We start from the raw sequence: 12734 nt of genomic DNA on the forward strand, positions 1-12734 counted from the left end.
TTGAGTGCTGGGATGAAGCTTTTGTCTGGACTCCACTGACAGCTTCTAGAAGGTCAGAAGGCAAGATGGAGAGAGATGTCAGAGGGAGGGTGTGACAGAGCCACACCAGCTGGGATGGGAAGGTTCAAAGTGGTTGACCGTGCTAAACAAGTGGCTGACCATTAAAAGGGAAGCAGCTTAAGATGATGATGACGACGACGACGATGATGATGATGATGATGGTAATAGTAGTAATACTAATGACAATAATAATAAAGTGGCAATCACTCTCACTACTCTTCTGTTAGGCATCCATTCAGAAAACAAATGATTAAAGATTAGACAGAGGTTCATAAACTACAGACATATTGAGAACATTCATGCACAATTCTTAGATACACCTTGAGTGTCAACTCTCCACCTCTCATGTGGCCCCTCTGTTACAGGTACAACCTCTCCTGCAGAGCATGAGGACATGGACACGCAGGTTAGGTACTCCTGGGAGTAGGCAGTCACCCAGGGTAACAGTGCTGTGAGCTCTGCTGTCCACCTGGAGCACCTGCCCTTCTGTCCATCACTGTCACCATCTCTTCCTGTCTGAACTCTTGGGCTGTAGCAGCTTGTTGGACCTTCCTGTGGGCAGGCTAGATGTGTTGGGCGCCACATATTTACAGAAACAAAGCCTGCTTTCTCTTGCCTCCTGGGACAATTCTGAGTGATGTCCTCTACTGCCATGCTAGGGGGCTCAGGAGCCTGAGCACCAGCTGCCACACCCGAACCTGTTCATTAACATCTTCCTTCCTGTATCAGAGTGGTCAGTGACCCCCACCTAGTCCGTAACTCTGACAGCAACTTTACCGACATGTAGTCCACATACCACGTGATTCTCCATTTAAAGTGTCCACCATGGAATAGCTTTCTGTATATTCACAGACCCCAACCAAAACTCTACAGTCAAGTATTGAACATCCTCATCACCCCAACAGGAACCCCAAATCAGCCAACAGGAGCCTTCAACTCTTTCCATGGCAACCAGCAGTCTCCTCCCTGTCTCTGTGGATCCACTGACTGGGCATTCCATCTGAATATGCCATAGAACAGCTGGCTTCCTGTATTTGCCTCATTCTCAGGGTTCATCCAGGCTGCAGCACAGCACGATTTCATTTCTGTTTAGCACATGGCTGTAGTGCATGATTGTATGGATACACTACAATCATGTGTCTGCTCAGGTACCCAGACTTCCAAAGGCTGTCGCTCAGCTGGCGGGCATCTGGGTTGCTCCTGTCTTTTGATGATGCTGGTAGTTTTGCATGCACATGTTTTCGGGTGAACATGCACTTTCATTTCTCTGAAGAATGCCAGCTCCATTCTGCCTCCCTAAGGACTCTACATCCTCACCAACACCCTGAGGGTTTCAGTTCCTCCACATCCTTGTCAACGTTTACTAATGTCTATTTTTCTAACCATAGCTATTCTAATGCCTATGAAATGAGGAGAAACTTTTCAAGGTTGATAATCAAGGAAACCGTTTTTGGGAGGAAGAGGTAGAGTCAAACAAATTTAGACTAAACAGGGATGTATCCAGCATACACAAAAGCATTCAAAGGACCCCAGCTGCATTCACAGAGAGAGGTGGCATGTGAATGGCTGAGCCCATACTCTTAATTAATGTATCATACTGTATGTAATAACTCTCAGGGGTGGAGAGAATTACCTAATAAATCTTTCCTGGTTTCCAAAACTATCTGACTTGTTGCCATTAAAGCAAAACAAAACAAAATGCTGAACTGTGTGTGTCACTGTGGTTTGAATGAAAAATGTCCCTCATAGACTCTGGTATTTGAACAACTGGCCCTCTACCAGTGGCACTGCTTGGGGGAGAAATGGAACTTTCAGGACACAGAACCTTGCTGGAGAAAGTATGTCACTGGGGGGAGGGGAGGGGAGGGAGCTAGCTTGATGAAAATGTGAGCAGTGAGCTTCTCATTCCAGAACCGTACCTCTTCTCCCTGCCATTATGGATTCCATCCCTTTGTAATCATAAGCCAAAGAAACCCCTTCCTCCCTAAGTTGCTTTTGGGCCATGGCATTGTCTTTGTGTTCAGTAGATTTTGTGTGCAAGGAGAACTTCAATGTGGTTGGGGTTGGGGGTGAGGGTAGTAGGAAGCTGATGGAGAGAAACCAGGAGTCCACACAAACTCCTTGGAAGCCTTCCATCCCAAACGTTGTGGAAAGGGGAAAATGTGTAGTTTTCTGAGGCACATACATATAACCTCCCTGAATCCTGAAAAGGTTCAAAGCTAGGAAACACTGGGATACAGACAGCCAGAGTGTGGAATAGACTCACGCCCTGTCTGCCTTGGCATGGCAGCTCTAACCAAGACAGTTGTGTGTCTCAACAAAGGAAGGAAGGTTAAGAATGTGGGTTTTCACTCATTAATGAGGGTTCTTTATGTAAAATTACGTCAGGAATTATGTCTATCTATCTATCTATCTATCTATCTATCTATCTATCTATCTATCTATCATCTATCAAATATATCATTTTAAATTATTCATTACCTCATCAAGAAATGATGGCACAAAGACAAGGAGAAACATCCTTAGCGTAGCCCTGGCTGTCCTGGAACTCACTCTGTAGACCAGGCTACCCTTAAAGTCAGAGAGATACTTGCCTCTGCTTCCTGAATGCTGGAATTAAAGGCATGTGCCACCACTGTCCAGGGATGGAAGGTATTTTAATTCTTCTAAAAACCTTGCTAGTAGACTAATACTTTATGTTAAAAAAAACCCGTGCTCTATAGAAGCAAAACAGTCATTTAGTTTTCCACACGGCCCATTTTAGTTTCAAGGAAGAATACAGAGAAAGCCATTTCTCCATTAGGTATGACATCATCTACTAGATTGAAGATTATTTACTATAAAGTCTAGACTATTTGAGGAACTTGTGCATCATACATCAAAGTTGAGAAAAAAAGCTGTGAAATCACATGAGTGGAGGTCAACTATGGAGCAGGCTGTTTAACGACGTGTGCATGGGTTACTGCTGACCTGAATGAACCCAACTGAGCAGCAGAAGCTGCTGGACGAGAGACAAGGTCCAACAACTGACAAACTGTCTACTGTCAAAGCACTCACCCAGGTGACGCCTGTTAAACTGCTAACCCTCCACAGCTTTCTTGTCTCCCAGGATACATGTGCTCTGCAGACAGTCAAAGGGAGTCACTTCTAATCAGTCTTCAGACACTTTTCATAATTTCCTTAATTTTCACTAAGTTTTTATACTTATTTATCTAAGACATGTAGTAAAAGTTGCACACATCTTATCTTTCCAAATCAGGTGAAACAAATAAGCGGAAAAAAGCCTTTTATCTCCTCCCCCCCCCTCCTCCTCCTCCTCCTCCTCCTCCTCCTCATTCCCTAGGTTAAGAGCAGTCTCTATGCTCTCTGATGCTCACTCAAGTTGGTAGCCACACTAAGCAGTTCACGTACAAAGGCACATTTAATCTCTACAGAAAGCCAGTGTGGTAGCCAGGTGGACTTTATTTCCATTCTCCCTTTGAGGATGTGAGCTGCTGAAAAGTAATGCTGGTCACCCCAGCAACCAGTGACAAGGACAGGGACCAAGCTTACCAGACACTGCATGTTTCCATTCATGTTAAGACTGTGCAACTGACTAAAAAATTAAAAATGCAATTATCTCATCCTTAAGTCTACAGAAATTCTTCCATAATAGAGTGTGCCTTTCTTATTGGGGAGACCCGGGCCTGTTCAGGAGTAGATATTGGCTGGTTTGCAGCTAGACCCAGGTCCTTCCATTTCAGCCACACAGGGTGTGAGTCTTTCCCAGGCCTGCAGTACAGCCTTCTTTGAATCTGTGCTCTGTCAGGTGACATATTCAGTTACTTCTAACACTCCCTGGACAGTCTGATCCATTAAGTCAGCTCACTTGATAACAGGTTTTTTAAGAGGCAACTCAAGTGTACAATTCCAGGCAATTCTCATTTAAACTCCTTAGTTAGCTAGATAATAACATAGTCTGATGCCAACCTTTAGCTGAGCATAGTCTGCACACTTCAGAGGTCCACCTCTTGATAAGGGAGGCTCCCAAACCCCTAGGGCACCACTGTGTTCTTCTAAGATGGGGGATGACTCACGCCTCTGCAATGTCGTTCTGCAGAGGGAGGTCTGCGGTCCCTTGGGCAGTGTCTGTTACTCCTTGGAGTAGCTACACAAAGCTCCTGTGTTGGTACCCCTCCTGCAGCCCTCCTCCCACCCATCTCATTTACTCAAGCCCCTTCTCTGCAGCAAAAGGAGAACAGTGGTTTCCATAGCCACAAACCCTGCAATGACGGACTTTTCCAGCCATAACACTGTTCAAATGGAGGGCGGCTCAGATGGCTTAGTATTCTCCCGGGAGGGCTGAAATCCTGCACCACTCCTTGTTTGGTGTGGCTGAATTCTCTCTAGTTTTCCCAGGGATCGTGCTTCGAGCTCCCTGGTTCTTGGAACACCTTTTCACAAGATACTGGCGTTCACATGTTTGCCCTTATTCTTCAGGTAGTCGAGAAGTTGAAGCACCTCAGATTGGAGGGTGGGCCAATCTTGGCTGGCCCTGAAGTGGTCCTTATGTAAGGCCTTGAACGTACCCTCGCACACCTGTGCGCACACACACTTATGCTGATCAAACGTAAGGCATAGGGACTTGTGCAGTTGGACACGCTGAGGAGAAGGGGCATGGGTACAACTGGATCTGAAACTGCTCCCTCTTTACTGATACCATTCTCCTTAGAGGTCTAAAATTCCCTCAGACCCTTGAAATCTATCTGGGAAATATGAGAGTCAAAAATATACATTCAGCCCGACCAACAGTTAGTTCACTTTCAGGTCTAAGCGGTTCTCCTCATCCTGTCCAGCCCTGGAGTTTTGAACACCCAGCTCACTTTCCTGTTTGCATCCCAGCTACTGGACACTCAGCAGGTTCTAAACAGCAGGGGCTGCCTCTGGGAGGCAGTCAGAGGAAAAGTCATCTCAGGTCTGACAGGGCCAAAGAGGTCAGAGCACCGAGAGGTCACCACTCCCTCATCCATCCAGCAGGCTGACACTGGAGAGAAAAGGGAGCTTTTCTCTCCTTTGAAATGATTGCTTTTTAAAGTGGGCTCTTTTCTTGGGGCAGTCACTATAATTCTTGGTAAATAAGAACAGAGTTAACAAATGAAAATCAAATAAGCTTTGAAAGTGACGTGACATCTGAAATCTTCTAGAAGTCTGAACTGTATAAAACAAGCCCCAGGAGGGAGATCCTAGGAAACAGGCAAGACAAGAGACAGCATGAACCCCATCTCCAGGCATCTTAGAACGGCCAAAACAGTGGGAGATTGCTTAAAATGGGAATCGTGTGCACAGTTTCTCACACAGACATCAGTACTCACACACACCCACATACATCCACCCAAACACAAATGTATACACACACATCCACATACATCCACCCAAACACAAATGTATACACACACGTCCACATACATCCACCCAAACACAAATGTATACACATACATGTCTACATACATCCACCCAAACACAAATGTATACACACACACCCACATACATCCACCCAAACACAAATGTATACACACACACCCACATACATCCACCCAAACACAAATGTATACACACACACCCACATACATCCACCCAAACACAAATGTATACACACACATGTCTACATACATCCACCCAAACACAAATGTATACACACACATCCACATACATCCACCCAAACACAAATGTATACACACACACATCCACATACATCCACCCAAACACAAATGTATACACACACATCCACATACATCCACCCAAACACAAATGTATACACACATGTCCATGTCCATGCACCCAAATATATATACTCAGATATTTCTACCCATATGTCTACCTGCTCACATATATACAGCTATAATTTTGTTTTAAACTAAAATCCAACTGGCCCTCTTACTAATCTTTCAATGTCCTTCCTTAGACAATGTCTGCGGCACAGAGGTCTTTTCTCACAAACCACTGTCTGACTACTATGGAGTCCACTAAAGTAGACTATAAGCTAAAGAAACCCATGGCACAGTTGGAAGGCAGGATTCTTCTGGATTTCAATGTCTTATCCCCTGCTCCACAAACCTTTTGCAGTTGCCTTGTTCAAATTGCAAAAGCACTGTTTAAAAGCGACTCATCTTTAGAGTCCTTTGAAAGCATTCACTTAGATTTGTCACCGAAGATGGCTTTTTAAAATCTATGTTTCGTCAGCATGTGAAAACATTTAATTAAACCTTGCAGTTCAGTAACAAGTCCAATTGGCAGAAGCAGGCTTGAGGACACGCACAGTATGATTTTCCAGAAGCATGCAGCTCTGCCACCAACAGCGGTCCTGTGCAGACAACAGAAGCAGCTTTAGAAATGGGTGGCTGGAGTCTTGGCTTCCATTACAGTTTATACAGGTCATTCTGGAGATGGAGTCCTGTGGACGCTGGTTAAGGATGTATGAAATACACCTCACACCAGTGAGAATGGCTAAGATCAAAAACTCAGGTGACAACAAATGCTGGCGAGGATGCGGAGAAAGGGGAACACTCCTCCATTGTTGGTGGGGTTGCAGACTGATACAACCATTCTGGAAATCAGTCTGGAGGTTCCTCAGAAAATTGGACATTGAACTACCTGAGGATCCAGCTATACCTCTCCTGGGCATATACCCAAAAGATGCCCCAACATATAAAAAAGACACGTGCTCCACTATGTTCATCGCAGCCTTATTTATAATAGCCAGAAGCTGGAAAGAACCCAGATGCCCTTCAACAGAGGAATGGATACAGAAAATGTGGTACATTTACACAATGGAATATTACTCAGCTATCAAAAACAATGACTTTATGAAATTCATAGGCAAATGATTGGAACTGGAAAATATCATCCTGAGTGAGGTAACCCAATCACAGAAAAACACACATGGTATGCACTCATTGATAAGTGGCTATTAGCCCAAATGCTTGAATTACCCTAGATGCCTAGAACAAATGAAACTCAAGACGGATGATCAAAATGTGAATGCTTGGGTTGGGGATTTAGCTCAGTGGTAGGCGCTTGCCTAGGAAGCATAAGGCCCAGGTTTGGTCCCCAGCTCGAAAAAAAAAAGAACCAAAAAAAAAAAAAAAATGTGAATGTTTCACTGCTTCTTCAAAAGGGGACAAAGAATACCCTTGGCAGGGAATAGAGAGGCAAAGATTAAAACAGACACAGAAGGAACACCCATTCAGAGCCTGCCCCACATGTGGCCCATACATATACAGCCACCCAATTAGACAAGATGGATGAAGCAAAGAAGTGCAGACCGACAGGAGCCGGATGTAGATCGCTCCTGAGAGACACAGCCAGAATACAGCAAATACAGAGGCGAATGCCAGCAGCAAACCACTGAACTGAGAATGGGACCCCTGTTGAAGGAATCAGAGAAAGAATTGGAAGAAGAGCTTGAAGGGGCTCGTGACCCCATATGTACAACAATGCCAAGCAACCAGAGCTTCCAGGGACTAAGCCATTACCTAAAGACTATACATGGACTGACCCTGGACTCTGACCTCATAGGTAGCAATGAATATCCTAGTAAGATCACCAGTGGAAGGGGAAGCCCTGGGTCCTGCTAAGACTGAATCCCAGTGAACGTGATTGTTGGGGGGAGGGCGGCAATGGGGGGAGGCTGGGGAGGGGAACACCCATAAAGAAGGGGAGGGGGGGATTAGGGGATGTTTGCCGGAAACCGGGAAAGGAATAACTTTTCGAAATGTAAATAAGAAATACTCAAGTTAAAAAAAAAAAAAAAGGAATGTATGAAATACATGTATATATACAGCCACGTCCACATTTACTATCAATGAAAAAATCCATATACATGTCCGAGGTCCAGCAGTTATACCACCCAGGCATTCTATCTGTGTAATCAATCTCATGTTTAATGATCTAGGGTGGCTTTTAAGCTCTTCTCACACATAAAATTGTAATCTATCAGGCTGCAGGCCTTACAGGGCCACTTTCCTCCTTCATTGCTTAATCCTGGAACTATATGTGTGTCAGGGGCTCCTGCCTAAGTGAATGGCAATACACAATACGTTTGTATGTGCAAATGAGGTTGCCTAATAAAGTTCAAGCCAGAAATACCAATGTTGAGGTCACAAGGGGCTCATAGTATAGTTAGTCACCCCAAAAGGCTGGCTTTCTAGAAGGTCTTCCACAACCTAACCCTGCCATTGCCCTCAATCATAACAGTGGAGGGCAGGGGAAGGAGGTTGGAGACAAGCTCCCATGGGAGTAGGGTGCTGTGTTCTCTTTGCTTCTCTGCTGGTCTAGCATGGTGCCGGCTCATGGATGACACTTCTTGGGTAAATGAACGTGGAAAACAGAGAGATTAGTGGGGAACGTTTTGAATCGGACCAAGCACGCCTTAAAGGAACAGCACTGCTTTTGTTGCTGATGATAAACTCTCTCTGCAGGACATTTCAAACCAAGAGCTCCCAGCTGCTTCTGAGCAGGCTACAGGGCGGGGTGGGGGTGGGGGTGGAGGAGCAACCCCCTAAAAGCTACTGCAGAAGAGCAAGTTCAACTGGCTGAGAACTTCTGTTTGTCTGTGCATCACAGGAACTAAACTGCACGTCTCTGAAGCATACACACATATCGGGCAAAAGTGTTTTGAAAAGGAAAGAGAATGATAACTATGGATCTCAGGGAACTGGCTACCTCTGGGGAAGGGGGAGGGGAAGGGAAGGTAGCAAGGTGGGTAGTGAGCAAGGAACAGGACAGGAGGATGGAGCTGTGAGTATTATTTAATTCTGCTCTGTAGAATGAATACACACACACATACACACATATACATCATTATATCTATCTACCTCATATAAACGTTTACATGTACCAACAATTATCATCTTTGAAAGGATAACAAAAACCAGTTTGACTACTTTTTAAGCCTCCAGCAAATTCGGCTTTTAAAAATAGCTGATTGAAGAAAAAAATGACAGCTGAACTCTGTTATTATTAGGCAGGTCTGGGATGCTGGTAGACAAGGGAAGACTTGTATATTCGGATGGGAAGATGGAATAATTGCACATGGCTGCCCAGAATCCTATCCCCAGTTCTGAGGCTTTTACTGTATGGAGGAGAAGGACAGCTAGCAGCAATATTCTGCATAATTTGCAGATTCAAAAAACTTATTTGAGTGTGTGGTGTGTGTGTGTGTGTGTGTGTGTGTGTATGTGTGTGTGTGTCTGATGTCTGTGTGTGTCTGTGTGTGTGTGTCTTGTGTGTAAGTATGTGTGTTGTTGTGTGTGTGGGCGTGTGTGTGTGTGTGTGTGTGTGTGTGTGTGTGTGTATGTGTGTGTGTGTGTGTGTGTGTGTGTGTGTGTGTGTGTGTGTGTGTGTGTGTGTGTGGTGTGGGTGTGTGTGTGTGTGTGTGTGTGTGTGGGGGGGGTATCTGCTATCATGCCCCACTTTAGTTTTTAAGATGGAGTCTCCTACTGACCTTGTATTAGCTACACTTGGTAGATGTGGATGGTGAGACACCAGGGTCAGCCTGCTCTCACCCATCTAACCCTGGGGTTACAGGCACATGACACTTTCACATGGGTGCCAGGGATTCGAATATCAGGTCACCATGCTCACACAGCAAGTGCTTTAGCAAGTGCTTTAGCCACTTAAAGACAACTTTGCTTGGTAGGACACAAAGTCAAATTGCCAGAGTGGCCCATTGTGTCTGATGTAGGAAGGGGGATTAGCATCCCTCAACCCTGACACCCACAATGCTTCAGGAATGCTTAGCCACAGCAGAATTCTAGACTATCATAAATACAGTCAATACCCCCAGCTACTTCTAAAGCTGGCCTCCAAGATGCCTCTGAGAAACCTCTCCAAAGCGACTCCAGTGAAGCCATGACTGCCAAGATGTTCTGTGGCTGAATAAGGGAAGGGCTGAGAACCTCAGACCACGTGATACAGCATCATCGGCACGATCTCACATAGTTGTCACTGTCTGTTAAATCGTCTTAAGGCACCCCGAAGGGATCTGGACTTCTCATTAGAAGCGAGTGGAGAAGCAGTGTTTGAGTGTGTGTCTTTAAGGAGGTGAGCGTCAAGCTTCAGGTCACACGTGCCACCTGTCACACTGGTCAAGCTGCAAAGCCAGGAACTGGGTTGAGGTCCAAACCTTGGGAAAACCTTTGCACAAGTCTTACCTCAGAGCTCAATTTTGTTGGTTTTACTTTCTGCAGATCCACTGTGGAACTCTATTGGATTCCAAAGGACTCACCGGGTGTGCTGTGTCTCAGAGCTGACTTTGGGAGGCTCTGCATTCTCAGATGGAACTGGGTGAGAACCTTCTCCATGCACAGCTGGTAGCATCTCATTCACCGTGTGACCTGAACAAAGCTCAGCTGGTAGCGTCTCTTACAACTTCTTACTTTAGGGTTGCTGGGGCTGGGCTGGGCTGAGGTAGTCAAGCTAATGCAGGATGAATGTAGACCTGCGGATGGGACTTGCTTACATACTTTTGCATGAGTTGAAAAGAATTTGCCATTGTTGGATTTTATAAAGAAAACGTTCTCTGTGCAGAACCAGTGTTCCAGGCCAGCGAGTTAGAGGGAGAGGGGCCCAGAGACTCCTTCCACAGATATTTCCCTCCCTGGTTTGGAACAAAGGAATCCTGCATGGTCTCCAGGGGATGGGGTACCCTATGGACCATTTTCTTTGATGGGTCCTGAACCACGTTTCCCTCCAGATCCTGTCCTTTCCCATTCTCCATCACAGGCTATGCATGGGGGGAGTGTGTGGTGGAGACTTTGGAGTCTCACGTAACAGAAGAATGCAAGGACTCCCTCCCCAAGACGACCTGAACGGTCTCCTGGGCTTGTGGCCATAAAGACCTTTGGAAGACCACCTAGGCAGTCATTTCTCCTCCATTCTGAACCTCAGCTCCGCCCAAGCTGTTTGCTGATTTCAACAGTGCTCTGAATATTTTCCCCAGGAGATAAGGTTGTACTTATTTTAGAAATGGCAATGAAATAGTGTGGGGAGGGAAGAGAATGGGGCTGGTACACTGTGTCCTTTCTAGCCATGTTCTTATCCAGGTTTCAGTGAGTATTTACTGGTCTTAGGGTAATGCATGCCCAATACTTACATAACCCTGTGCTACAACTAATTGTTCATTTATAGAAGAGGATAAATCCCATGTTCCAAACTAGCCATATTTAAAAGCCTTCCAAGGGCTGCCTGGCTCTTTAGCCTCTTGCTCTCAGTCACTTAGAAGCCTGCTTTGAAACGTTTCCATTATGTTTTGTGAGCTCAGAGAAACTGAGTTGACTGTAGAAGATTCTGTGAGCAGGGGGTGCCCTGTGGGGCTGGTGGGGGTGGGAGTGTCTCCCATACCAGAATTTGGGGCAAGAAGACCTGGGATCATTTTCTAATCTATTTGAGAGATCAGAAGAATAGAAGGGAAGGTGGTTGGCTTAAAGTTTCTTTCAACCCTTTTGTCTCTTTTAAGAACAGAAGTGCAAATGGAGTTTATTTTTCTTCCAGTAGCAGACAGATCAAATGTGCCTGGGCCTCTGCCCTCCCCCAACATGCACACAGATCACTCTCTGCCCCTCCGTGAAGGTCCCCTGCACCTGCTGTTGTAAATCTCCATTGACCTGAGCCAGCATTGCTATACTTGAAATTTAAGCTTCTACTAAATGAGGCCCTTTATCTATTGCTTTTCTGTACTTCATTCTGGAGGTAGTGTGGAGTCATGTGTGGGTTGGTCATGCCTGATTCAGAGATGGGATGTGGGCCAGAAAGACTGCTAATGGGCCTGGGGCAAGAAAGAGAGAGAAAGGCGAAAGCAGTGCCTTGCGCCTCACCCCTCTGTGATGCAGGGCGCCATGAGGGTGGAGGGCAGAGGAATTCAGCAAGCCTTCAAGCAAGTGTCTGCCTCCAAAGTCTGAAAGTCCAGGTTCCAAGCACATCCAGGTCTTGCTCCAGGGAGAGCTGGGATGTAGAAGGGGCAGGATGGAGCTGGGCTGCCAGAGGACGGATGGAGGACCTACTGTACTGGGAGGATGGATGCAGCTTTCTAGATGCACCTTCCTGGTCCAAGCCCACACTGACTTAGGCTCCTACACAGCTGCTTATCACTACCTTCCTGTCTAGTAGAGAACACAAGATGACTGGCAATGCCTAGAATGTGTCTTAAACTCCGTCAGCAAAAGTAAATAGTTACAAAGGCCAAGGGTATCCAGGCTTTCGGTTGTGTCTGAGCAGGGTCAGTTTTAAGCCAGCAGCTGTCTTCAGAATTACTCTGTCTCTGCTGTGACAGAGGGTGACTGTGTGAAGGGCAGGGCCTCAGAGTTCTTCTCTGTAAGGATGGGGATCCAAACCAGGGAATCAGATTGAACCCTGTGTCCCGCAGGCTGAGAAGAGCTGTAGGGACGAGCAGGAGAGACTTACGTAGTCTAGAAATAAAGACACTAACATGATTAGAATTCCTTTTGGGCCTCCATTAAGGAGCAAAAGCAATCAGCCCTGATGGGCCAGGTTGATAAACTTGAACTCTCTTCATACTCCAGCGCACAACTGCCTTCATTTCTGCAGCCTTTCTGCCTCCTTCCCAGGGAAGCACCATGCCCAGAGCTGGGGACCAGGCCTAATGACAGCCATGTGTCTCCTGCTCCCCCTCCTAGGCT

The 12734-nt window shown here is 45.9% G+C and overlaps 1 protein-coding gene across 1 annotated transcript in view; it reads right to left on the reverse strand.

Moving 5' to 3' along the window:
* Positions 1–12734, reverse strand: part of Scfd2 (sec1 family domain containing 2) — a 305067-nt gene that overhangs the window by 36034 nt on the left and 256299 nt on the right. The gene's annotated exons all lie outside the window — the stretch shown is intronic.

The sequence above is a fragment of the Rattus rattus genome, chromosome 11 (genome assembly GCF_011064425.1).
Source record: "Rattus rattus isolate New Zealand chromosome 11, Rrattus_CSIRO_v1, whole genome shotgun sequence".
NCBI lineage: Eukaryota > Metazoa > Chordata > Mammalia > Rodentia > Muridae > Rattus > Rattus rattus.